The sequence below is a fragment of the Physeter macrocephalus genome, chromosome 14 (assembly GCF_002837175.3).
Source record: "Physeter macrocephalus isolate SW-GA chromosome 14, ASM283717v5, whole genome shotgun sequence".
Lineage (NCBI taxonomy): Eukaryota > Metazoa > Chordata > Mammalia > Artiodactyla > Physeteridae > Physeter > Physeter macrocephalus.
In genome coordinates, this window is record NC_041227.1 from 91081646 (window position 1) to 91094668 (window position 13023).

General features: G+C 43.0%; 1 long non-coding RNA gene across 1 annotated transcript; it reads left to right on the plus strand.

The window, feature by feature from the left end:
• The first annotated feature begins 497 nt into the window (after nt 1-497).
• LOC129392784 (uncharacterized) lies at nt 498-1119 on the plus strand. The gene is made up of 2 exons (XR_008619379.1): nt 498-567; nt 836-1119. It is a non-coding gene; the product is annotated as an uncharacterized lncRNA (long non-coding RNA).
• Nucleotides 1120-13023: the final 11904 nt, after the last annotated feature.

Here is a 13023-nt window from a genome sequence, read left to right on the forward strand (position 1 = left end):
CAACAGCTATCTAACACTCCACACATGGTGTGCGAATTAGTCATTGTTAAAGCCGAACTTAGTACTGGTGTGCCCCATTTTAAGCACACCCCCAAAATAGACTTCAGATATGCTGGTAATTCACTTTACAGAAAGTTGCACGAAAAGATTCTTGAAATAAGTAAAATGTTCTGCATCTCATAGCACAAAATGTTTAAACATCGTTAATAATCTCTATGTGTAAAGTGAGTTGAGATTACCAAAATCTGACTGATATACACGGTACAAAATATCCAGAAAGGCATCTACTATGTAAAGTCTAAGTGTGGGATCTAGGGTTTGGAAAAAGCAACCTTACCCCGCTCTACCTCTTCTCATCCTCATTCCCACAGCTTTCTGCCTTGCATAACAGAGTCTTAATAAAGAGACGGAGCAGAGGAAAAATGATACCTAATGGCACTCAAATGTACCTGTTCCTTCAAAAATATTTACTGAACCTGCGTTAACTTTGTACCTGAACTGTAGAAGACACAGAGAACACAGCTCTGTTCCTATCCTCAAAGGTCTTACAGTCTCTGTGAGCTCCAGGTAAGGTAGCCAGAGGAGGACCAGGTTCTAATACAGTTTCTTGATTCCAAAAATTACTGAAAAAATTGTCCTCACTTTCCCCCTAAAACAAGAATTAAAAGGAACAAATAAACATTAAGAGTGAATCTGCAGGGTTTCCCTGGTAGCGCAGTGGTTAAGAATCCGCCTGCCAATGCAGGGGACACGGTTCGAGCCTTGGTCCGGGAATATCCCACATGCCGCGGAGCAACTAAGCCCATGCGCCACAACGACTGAGCCTGTTTTCTAGAGCCCGGGAGCCACAGCTACTGAGCCGGCGTGCCACAACTACTGAAGCCCGCGCGCCTAGAGCTGGTGTTCTGCAACAAGAGAAGCCACCACAATGAGAAGCCCACGCACTACAACAAAGAGTAGCCCCCTCGCTGCAACTAGAGAAAGCCCACGTGCAGAAGAAAAAAAAAAAAAAGAGTGAATCTGCATAAAAACATAAATCTACCATTTAGAAAAAGGTGAATCTGGACTCCTTTGGGAAACAACTCCTTGGATCTAACCCAGGTTTTGTGAAGCCTAAAATTTACCCCGTTTGAAGGACTCTCTTTAGGGAAAAAATTTTTTTAATTGCGTTTGAATATGATTGTCTATTTAGAATGAGAAAATAAACCACAAATAACTGTATGCTTGGAAAATTGTTCCCTTTCTCTGAGATCTCTTGAGGCAGGTTATCAGAAATTCTGCTTGATAGCAACATGGTTTCCTTCTCACCTAAAACAAATTCCAGCCTTCCAGGGGGGCTGTAAAGCTTCCTTAGCTTTACCAGAAAAAAATCTGTTTCTGACACCATCCCTCCTTTCTGGACCAAAAATCTTTCTATTTAAGTAAATTTTTAGTTTTATCAAAGTAGTAAATACACATAGTTCATAACCAGTGTATTAAGGATTATAGTGAAAAACAAACATTTCTCACGTGTGCCCTTCACCATTCCTAAATCCTGCTTACCAAAGGCAATTCCTTTTTTTTTTAAGATGTTGGAGGTAGGAGTTATTTATTTATTTATTTATTTTTGCTGTGTTGGGTCTTCGTTTCTGTGCGAGGGCGTTCTCTAGTTGTGGCAAGCGGGGGCCACTCTTCATCGCGGTGCGCGGGCCTCTCACTATCGCGGACGCTCTTGTTGCGGAGCACAGGCTCCAGACGCGCAGGCTCAGCAGTTGTGGCTCACGGGCCGAGTTGCTCCGCGGCATGTGGGATCTTCCCAGACCAGGGCTCGAACCCGTGTCCCCTGCATTAGCAGGCAGATTCTCAACCACTGCGCCACCAGGGAAGCCCCGGCAATCCCTTTTAACTCTTTCAGCAGTTTCTTCTCGTAGTTACCTTCATTTATTCAAAAGAATATGTTTTCCTCCCAAAGCATAAAAGCTCTAATTGTAGAAACTATGCATGTTATTATTTAATTTTTAGGAAAGCAAAATATTTTTAAGATTTGTAGTTTTCAGGCTCCCCCGGTGACGCAGTGGTTAAGAATCCGCCTGCCAATGCAGGGGACATGGGTTCGAGCCCTGGTCCGGGAAGATCCCACATGCCGCGGAGCAACTAAGCCCGTGCGCCACAACTACTGAGCCTGCGCTCTAGAGCCCATGAGCCACAACTACTGAGCCTGCGTGCCATGACTACTGAAGCCCGCGTGCCTAGAGCCCGTGCTCCTCAACAAGAGAAGCCACCACAATGAGAAGCCCACGCACTACAACAAAGAGTAGCCCCCTCGCTGCAACTAGAGAAAGCCCACGTGCAGAAGAAAAAAAAAAAAAAGAGTGAATCTGCATAAAAACATAAATCTACCATTTAGAAAAAGGTGAATCTGGACTCCTTTGGGAAACAACTCCTTGGATCTAACCCAGGTTTTGTGAAGCCTAAAATTTACCCCGTTTGAAGGACTCTCTTTAGGGAAAAAATTTTTTTAATTGCGTTTGAATATGATTGTCTATTTAGAATGAGAAAATAAACCACAAATAACTGTATGCTTGGAAAATTGTTCCCTTTCTCTGAGATCTCTTGAGGCAGGTTATCAGAAATTCTGCTTGATAGCAACATGGTTTCCTTCTCACCTAAAACAAATTCCAGCCTTCCAGGGGGGCTGTAATGCTTCCTTAGCTTTACCAGCACAAAATCTGTTTCTGACACCATCCCTCCTTTCTGGACCAAAAATCTTTCTATTTAAGTAAATTTTTAGTTTTATCAAAGTAGTAAATACACATAGTTCATAACCAGTGTATTAAGGATTATAGTGAAAAACAAACATTTCTCACGTGTGCCCTTCACCATTCCTAAATCCTGCTTACCAAAGGCAATTCCTTTTTTTTTTAAGATGTTGGAGGTAGGAGTTATTTATTTATTTATTTATTTTTGCTGTGTTGGGTCTTCGTTTCTGTGCGAGGGCGTTCTCTAGTTGTGGCAAGCGGGGGCCACTCTTCATCGCGGTGCGCGGGCCTCTCACTATCGCGGACGCTCTTGTTGCGGAGCACAGGCTCCAGACGCGCAGGCTCAGCAGTTGTGGCTCACGGGCCGAGTTGCTCCGCGGCATGTGGGATCTTCCCAGACCAGGGCTCGAACCCGTGTCCCCTGCATTAGCAGGCAGATTCTCAACCACTGCGCCACCAGGGAAGCCCCGGCAATCCCTTTTAACTCTTTCAGCAGTTTCTTCTCGTAGTTACCTTCATTTATTCTAAATGATATAATGCTTTTTCTTGATTTATCCATTTTAGACCTTATATATTTATTCTTATTGTAACTGATAAGGATTCAACTGTCATGCTACTTTCCATCTTTTATTCTCCTAAATCATTAAATTATCATATTTAGTTATAGCAATAAATGGTTTTTACACTATTGTGACTTTGTAAACGTTGAATAGGAGAGTCAAATACTATAATGGATTATATTCATTCCTTACACAGATTTTTTTTTTTGGAGGCCTAGTGTTTCTAATTATACTTTTTTTTTCTTGCAGTATCTTGATTATAATTAATATCCTTCCCTTCCCTATCCCACCCCAGTGCTATTGTACCACTTATCCTATCCCGTGTGCTCTGCATTGGCAGGTGGATTCTTAACCACTGTGCTACCAGGAAAGTCCTTTTTTTGTATTTTAAAGTATCATGATAATATGCTTTGGCTGTCTATAGGATGTTTTCTTTTTTAATTCACTGGGTTCACAGTGAGTTTTGTAGTCACAGAATGGTTGTTTTCATTTACGTACAGAAATAAGCTTAGAATAATGAGATAGTCTGCATTTTTCTAGTATATAAAAAATTATTTTAAAAAGCAGTTGGGGGCTTCCCTGGTGGCACAGTGGTTGAGAGTCCGCCTGCCGATGCAGGGGACGCGGGTTCGTGCCCCGGTCCGGGAGGATCCCACATGCCGCGGAGCGGCTGGGCCCGTGAGCCACGGCCGCTAAGCCTGCGCGTCCAGAGCCTGTGCTCCGTAACGGGAGAGGCCACAAAAAAAAAAAAAAAAAAAAAAAGCAGTTGGTTTTTGTATGTTGATTCTGCAACCTCACTAAACTCTAAATTAACAATTTATAGATTATTTTTATTTTCTACGTAAATAATGTAAGTCCAAATTATGGTGTTTCTATTTCTTTCTTTTGATACATTGTTTCTCTTTTTGCCTCACTGTGCTGGCTAGGACCTCCAGCAGAGTTGTGTAGAAGTCGTAGTGGGCACCCTTGTTATTTTCCATTCTTAAAGGGTTATTTTGATGTTTCATTATTTTTTTCATGCTGTAGACTTTTTTGTAGATCATTTTAACAGGTTAATGAAGTTCCCTTCTATTCCTTGCTTATTAAGATTTTTTTTAATTAATTTATTTTATTTATTTATTTTTGGCTGCGTTGGGTTTTCATTGCTGCATGTGGGCTTTCTCTAGTTGTGGCGAGCAGGGGCTACTCTTCGTTGCGGTGCGCAGGCTTCTCATTGTGGTGGCTTCTCTTGCTGCGGAGCACAGGCTCTAGGCATGCGGGCTTCAGTAGTTGTGGCTCGTGGGCTCTAGAGCACAGGCTCAGTAGTTGTGGCGCATGGGCTTCATTGCTCCACGGCATGTGGGAACTTCCCAGACCAGGGTTCAAATCCGTGTCCCCTGCATTGGCAGGCAGATTCTTAACCACTGCGCCACCAGGGAAGCCCTAAGATGTATTTTTTAAATAATCCCCAAATCTTTATCTCCAGCCCAGATCTTTCACCAGTTCATGTCAGCACATCTAAATGTCTAACTCTGTGTTCATTGACCTAACAAATGTTCATTGAACACCTACTGGGAGCTAGAGGTGATTCTAAGACCTCAGCGCATCTAACTGTCTAACTCTGTGTTCATTGACCTAACAAATGTTCATTGAACACCTACTGTGAGCTAGAGGTGATTCTAAGACCTAGGGTCCGGGAGTAAACTAGACAGACCAAGTTCCTGCCCACATGGCACAGACATCCAGTGAGAGAGGACAATCAGTTAAAAAGGTAAACAAATATTAAACGAGTCATCATTATAACAAGTGATATAATAGAAATAAAAAAGGTAAGGAAAAGAGTAACATTTAGATAAGGTAGTCAAGGAAGTCCTCTCTCAAGTGATTATATTTGAGCTGAGTTCTGAATTACAAGTAGGAGATGCCATTTGAGGATTCTGAGAAGAGCATTCCAGGCAAGGAAAAGCTAATTCTAAGACCCTATGGTAAGAAAGACCTCGGCTTGGGACTTCCCTGGTGACGCAGTGGTTAAGAATCTGCCTACCAACGCAGGGGACATGGGTGCGAGCCCTGTTCCGGGAAGATCCCACATGCTGCGGAGCAACCAAGCCCGTGCGCCACAACTACTGAGCCTGAGCTCTAGAGCCTGTGAGCCACAACTACTGAGCCCACAAGCCACAACTACCAAAGCCCACACGCCTAGAGCCCATGTTCCGCAACAAGAGAAGCCACTGCAATGAGAAGCCTGCACACCACAACGAAGAGTAGCCCCTGCTCACCGCAACTAGAGAAAACCCGCGCGCAGCAACGAAGACCCAACACAGACAAAACTAAATAAAATAAAATAAATAAATCCAAAACAAGCTTAAAAAAAAAAGACTGTAAAACCTGAAAAAAAGTAAACCCTGAATATCAATTTAGAAATAAATAAATGAATAAATAAATTTATTTTTTAAAAAAAGGAGAAAGAGCTCGGCTTGTCCAAAGACTAGAAAGGGGGTCAGCATGGGTGTGGCGGCCCTACTGGAACCTGATGAAAAAGGTGCTAAGAGCAGGTTGGAGAGGCAGACAGGGGTCATCTTACAAAGGAGGCCTTGTTGACCACAGGAAAGAGTCTGGATTTTAGTTTAGTTACAGTGGAAGCCTTGAGACTGGTGATTTACATTGTTTAAATCTCCCTTTGGCACTTATACAAAAGGGAAGACTTTACTGGAAGATCAGTAAGAAGGTTATTGCAGAAGATAAGGCAAAAGATGGTGGTAACTTGAACCAGAATGGGGGCAAGGATGATAAAGTAGGTGTGGGGAGGGGAGATTGGGAATGGATTTGAGATAAATTTTGGAAGTAAAATAGGAAGGGCATGCTGATGGATTGAATGTGGGTGAAGGGGAAAGACGACTCCTAGCTTTATGACCCCTGGAAGAACTGGCTTTATTTCAAAAAGGAAGACAGGAACAATGGGTTCAAATGGGTGATATAAAGAGATCTATTTTGGATGAGTTATATTTTAGCTCTTTATTAGACATCCAAGCAGAGATGTCAAATTAGCATATGCATACATAAGACTGGAGCTCAGAGGAGAGGCCAAGGCTATAGATTATAGATCTATAGATACAAATTTGCAGAGATCAGGTTTCCTAGGGAGAGAGTGAACTGAAATTTTTTTTTTTTTTTTTTTTTGGCTGTACCACGTGGCTTGCAGGATCTTAGTTCCCCAACCAGGGATGAACACAAAGGAGAAAAACCAGTGTGGGGTGTTACAAAAGCCAAGACAGGAGCAAATGTTCCCAGGAGGAAGGAATGGTCAACTGCAACAGGCTATTGAGAGGTAGAGAAAGATGAAGACTGAGAAGGATGCACTGAATTTTTTTTTAAATTAAGACAACTGGCATTTATTGGACATTCACTATGTACAAAGTAACTGAATAACCACTTTGATGCATTACCTCACAGATTACATACATTAACCCTATTATTTCCATTCTACAGATGAGGAAACTGAGGCTTAGATTCAGTGGCCTGCTCAGATGTCAAATACTCTTAAAACATAGTAAATGGTGGAATTGGGATTGAAACCTCAACTGTCTGTTGCCAAAACCTAAGCTATTACCCACTGTACTGTACAGCCTCCTGTAACAGCAGGTGTAAGAGGCTGCATTCCGTCTCCTTAATATATTAAGTTACTTAACAACTCACCCAGGCATGACCATACTACCTGTTTCACATTTCACTACCTGAAAGAATTTAGTAACATTTCACACCTGGATGTTTGTGCACTTTGTCTTCCAAATCTTTTAGGAAAATGTTCAATGAAGAAATTTCCAGCATTAACCTGCAGGTGGTCTCAGTATTAACACTATTCTATTCAGAGAAATCTTTATATAATGTATTCTGCTTTTGGAATATTTTTTATTGAGGTATAATTGAAGACGCAAGAATCTGGGGTTATTGAAATTCTTCCTTAGGTATGCATCTTACCTGTCTAGGACCCGTGTATCCAAAACAGAATACTTCATCCTGTTTTTCTCCATCCTGAGTTCCCCTCAGATCCACTGTAGGTGGGCACCTGCAGTGGCTAATAGCTTGATTCTTGTAGAACTGGAATGGCATGCAACGTTTTTTTTTCTTTTTTTTCTTTACAGAGATGGGAGTTAGGAGGGTCTAGAAGACAGCACAGAGGGGACAGGTGCTGAGGAGACAGCCGAGAGTGAGAGGTGTGGTGTCTAGAGAGAGTCCCAAGGTCAGGTGCGGGTGCCCAGGGGTCTAGCTGGGCCAAGGGAAGGCGGGGGCTTTCCAGAACGGGTGAGATCAGCGGTAAAGACGAAGGTGGGTAGGGGCACTGACCGGACCGAGCCGATGGAATAATTTGGAGAGCGAAAGTGAAAGGAAAAGAGCTATCTTTGAGTATTGGTGCATCTGTGAGGACTGGGAGATTCTGGGGCTTGGTAAAGAGCCAGAATGCTGGGGCGCTGGACTCCTGAGGGGCTTGGGAGGAGAAGAGGAGTTGTGGGACAAGGAAGATTCTTTGTAAACATGGTCCCCCTTCTCTGTGTCCTGGATTAACCAGACAACCCTGCTTCATTTTAATGCATCTGTAGGATTTAAGTATTTATTTTTTATTTTTTATTGAGGTATAATTGACATATTAGTTTCAGGTGTACAGCATAATGATTCCATGTTTGTATACACTGAGATCACCACAATAAGTCTAGTTACCATCCATCACCATACATAATTAACAAAAAAATTTTTTCTTACAATGAGACTTTTAAGATGTACTCTCTTGGGGCTTCCCTGGTGGCGCAGTGGTTGAGAATCCGCCTGCCGATGCAGGGGACGCGGGTTCGTGCCCCGGTCCGGGAGGATCCCACATGCCGCGGAGCGGCTGGGCCCGTGAGCCATGGCCGCTGAGCCTGTGCGTCCGGAGCCTGTGCTCCGCAACGGGAGAAGCCACAACAGTGTGAGGCCCGCCTAGCACAAAAAAAAAAAAAAAAAGCTGTACTCTCTTAGCAACTTTCAACTATTCAATACAGTATTATTAACTATAGTCACCATGATACACATTACATCCCCGTGACTTGTTTTATAACTGGAAGTTTGTACATTTTGATTCCTTTCACACTCCCCCTCCCCCACCACGCACTGAATTTTGAAACTGAAAAGCTGTTTTTTACCTTGATAGAAGGATTTTGATGGAGCAATGTTGACAGCAGGCAGAGCAAAGTGGGTTGAAGGCTAAATGCAAGATGGAAAAATAGAGATGTCAGGGCTTCCCTGGTGGCGCAGTGGTTGAGAGTCTGCCTGCCGATGCAGGGGACACGGGTTCGTGCCCCGGTCCGGGAAGATCCCACATGCTGCGGAGAGGCTGGGCCCGTGAGCCATGGCCGCTGCGCCTGCGCGTCCGGAGCCTGTGCTCCGCAACGGGAGAGGCCGCAACAGTGAGAGGCCTGCGTACCGCAAAAAAAAAAAAAAAAATAGAGATCTCAGTGTCATGTGCTTATTTGAGGTTTGTGGTCATGAACTGCAAAAAAAACCAGTAGGTCCAGCCCGGTAATTTTTTTTTTCTGGCAATTTTCAGTTGCTCAGGTGTAGGCACGAAAAACTCTGATAGCTGGGGTACATTTAGGGTTGGGGGCTAGCCAGTCAAGTAACTGGTGATTGAGATGGAGACAGACAGGCAAGTTTGTTGAAGTTGTATGAAGAGAGTGCCTGTAGTAATGGACTCTTCTCTAAGCTGAGTAGAGAGGGAAGTGAAAATGGGAGGGAGCTGATAGTGAAAAAGTGATACAAATAATGGGGTCTTGATGAGTTTGAAGAGTTGTGTGGTGTAGACACTAAAGCAAATTGGCTGGAAGGATAGGAAATGGTGGTCAGGGTGGGTGGTTTGAAATCCAGAATTCAGTTGAGGTATGGTGATGGGTGTTGAGTTGGTCTCCTGTGAACATAGGAGAGGCTGGAGGGTGGGGAGGGGAGGGGAGGAAGTCAAGGAGGTGACAGGCAGTACTGGATAGGTCTTCCACGTGGGTAATTAAGTCCCCAAGGACAAGAGGTGGAGTAGAATGAAGGGAAAGGCTGTGAACCAGGAGACAAAGTTATTGGTGAATGGGTCCACAGATAATAGCAATAAAGAGAGTAATAAGTGGTACAGCGGAGATGGCATTAACCTCAAAGAGCTCGGGTTTGGGAAGGTAAAGGAGAAGAAAGACTGGGAAGCAGCAGTGAGGAACCAGGAGACTATGCTAAGCCTACTGGCCCTGAGATCCATGAAATGTGAGAGAAGACAGCCTTCCCTTGAGAGGGCTGAGGAACCTGAGTCCTTAGAAGAGAGCCGGGTTCAGATAAGGCCAGGAGGTGAAGAAGTGTCCCGTAAGCAGCTCAAGATACTGTGATCAGAACACACTGTCAGGGTGGGGGTGGGGAGATAAATCAGGAGTGTGGGATTAACATATATACACTACTGCTTATAAAATAGAGAAACAAGGACCTACTGTACGGCATAGGGAACTATACTCAATACCTTATAATAACTTATAATGGAAAAAAATCTGAAAAAAATAGATATATTTTTATACATATAAATGAAGCACTTTGCTGTACACCCAAACCTAACACATTGTAAATAAACTATACTTCAATTTTTTCTAATGGTTAAAATTTAAAAAAAGAAAAAAAATCTCACTGTCTTCCCCCCAACCTGCTGTCACATTTGACAGTACCTAGTCACCCAGGTCAGAAACGAGAGAGTCAGCCTCGGTGCCCCACCCCCTTTCTCACATCTGATCAATCACCAAGATCTAAGTGTTCCCTCTTTTCCATTTCCTTGGACACTCCTTAATCGAGGACTTGATGACTGCTGCAACCTCTGGAAGGGTCTCCTGGCCACTGGTCTTGACCTTCTCTCCCTTCATCTATTTTCTGCAGCCACAGCAAAACTTTCAAAATGCAAATCTGCTATTGTCCCAATCCTACTTAAAACTCTTCAGTGGCCTCCCAACTATTACAGGATGAAGCCCAAGCTCCCCAATATGGTTTAATTGTCCTTCACAGTCTAGTCTCTGTAGACCTCTCCAGGTTTATCCTGTACCTCTCATCCTGTACCTTTCCCTGACACTCTCTGCTCCTGACACAGTACACTTCCTTTCCTTCCTCTAAAAGGTCAAGGGTTTTTTTTATACCTCTGGATCTTTCCACTTGCTGCTCCAATGGCCCAGCACACTCTTTTCTGCTGTGTACTTGGCAAGCTCCTACCAATTCAACTTTCAGGTCCTTGAAGGAAGAAATTTCCTCCAGAAAAACCCTTCACAATCTCAAAATTAATCTTACTCCTATGTTTCCTATTTCCAACATGTATTACATATCCTATCCTAACATTTATCATGCAGTATTTCAGTTTTTTTTCCTTTCAATTGTCAGTAAGCTTTGGGATGGCAGGACTCTATTTTACTTCTCTGTTCTCAGAACTTAATATAATGATGCTATGCAGTAGGCACTCAACAAATATCTGTTGAATGAATGAGTCAATCCTATTAAATTAATAATAAGATAGCCTTTCAAGACTAGTATAAGCCTACACTTATTAAATTTGGGTTTGTATACCTGGCAGAGGGTGGTACAGAATGGTGTGCCAAGGTGTTCTTGAAGCCTCAGAATAGGCTTCTGAGGATTGTTAATTTTACTAATTTTTTTGAGATTAAAAAGTAAAAAATAATTAAAGGAAAATGTGTAACTTTAAATGCTTATTTTACAAGAGAAGAAAGACTGAGAACTTCATGAGCTAAACACTTACTGTAAAAAGTTAGAAACAGAATAGCAAAATAAACCCAAAGAATGGTACTGGGACAACTGGATATCCATATCTCTTGTGAGAATGATGTTGGATCCCTTCCTCACACCATATACAAAAGTTAACTCAAAATGGATCAAATTCTAAGTACAAGAACTAAAACTAAAGTTTTTAGAAGAACACATAGGGACTTTCATGGTGGCGCGGTGGTTAAGAATCCGCCTGCTAATGCAAGGGACATGGGTTCGAGCCCTAGTCCAGGAAGATCCCACATGCCGCGGAGCAACGAAGCCCCTGTGCCACAACTACTGAGCCTGCACTCTGGAGCCATGAGCCACAACTACTGAGCCTGCGTGCCACAACTACTGAAGCACGCGCACCTAGAGCCCATGCTCTGCAACAAGAGAAGCCACCGCAATGAGAAGCCCACACACTGCAAGGAAGAACAACCCCTGCTCGCTGCAACTAGAGAAAGCCCACGCACAGCAATGAAGATCCAAAGCAGCCAAAAATAAATAAATTAATTTTTTAAAAAAAAGAAGAACACATAAGCATAAATCTTTGTGACCTTGGATTAGGCAGTGGTTTCTTAGATAAGACAACAAAAGCACATGCAGCAAAAGAAAAAATAGATAAATTGGACATCATCAAAATTAAGAACTTTTGTGCTTTAAAGGACATTGTTGAGAAAATTAAAAGAAAACCAAATCAAAGGGAGAAAAGTTTTACAAATCATGTATCTGATAAAGGATATCCATTCATAATATATGAAGAACTCCTACAACTCAATAATAAAAAGACAACCCAATTTTTTTTTTTAATTTAATTTTTTTTTTTTTTTTTGGTACGCGAGCCTCTCACTGTTGTGGCCTCTCCCATTGCGGAGCACAGGCTCTGGACGCGCAGGCTCAGTGGCCATGGCTCACGGGCCCAGCCGCTCTGTGGCATGTGGGATCTTCCCGGACCGGGGCACGAACCCGTGTCCCCTGCATTGGCAGGCAGACTCTCAACCACTGCGCCACCAGGGAAGCCCAAGACAACCCAATTTTAAAGTGAGCAAAGGATCTGAATGGACATTTTTCCAAAGAAGATATACTAGTGGCCAATAAGCACATGAAAAGATATCAATATCATTAGGCATCAAGAAAATGCAGTCAAAACCACAATGAGATATTACCTCACAACCACTAGAATGGATAGAATACAAAAGACAGATAATAAAAGTGTTGGAGAGGACATAAAGAAATTGGAAACTTCATATATGTTTGGTGGAATTGTAAAATGGTGCAGCCACTGTGGAAAAGTCTGGTAGTTTCTCAAAAAAGTTAAATATAGAATACTAGGGACTTCCCCGGAGGCGCAGTGGATAGGACTCCGCACTCCCAATGCAGGGGGCCCGGGTTCGATTCCTGGTCGCAGAACTAGATCCCACATGCATGCCACAACTAAGGAGCCTGCCTGCTGCTACTAACACCCAGGGCAACCAAATAAAATAAATTTAAATAATAATAATTATAGTACTTACCTCTTAAGTTGTGGTGAGGACTGAGTTAATGTATTTTTTAAAATATATAGAATACTACATGATTCAGCAATTCTACTCCTAGGTATGTACTCAATAGAATTGGAAACATGTTCACACAAAACTTACACAGAAACGTTTGCAGCATCATTATTCATAAAAGCAAAAAAATGGAAACAACACAAATGTCCATCAACAAATTAAGAGGTAACCAAATGTGGTATATCCATACAATGGAATATTATTCAACCATAAAAAGAAATGATGGGGCTTCCCTAGTGGCACAGTGGTTGAGAGTCCGCCTGCCGATGCAGGGGACACGGGTTCGTGCCCCTGTCTGGGAAGATCCCACATGCCGTGGAGCGGCTGGGCCCGTGAGCCATGGCCGCTGAGCCTGTGCGTCCGGAGCCTGTGCTCTGCAACGGGAGAGGCCACAACAGG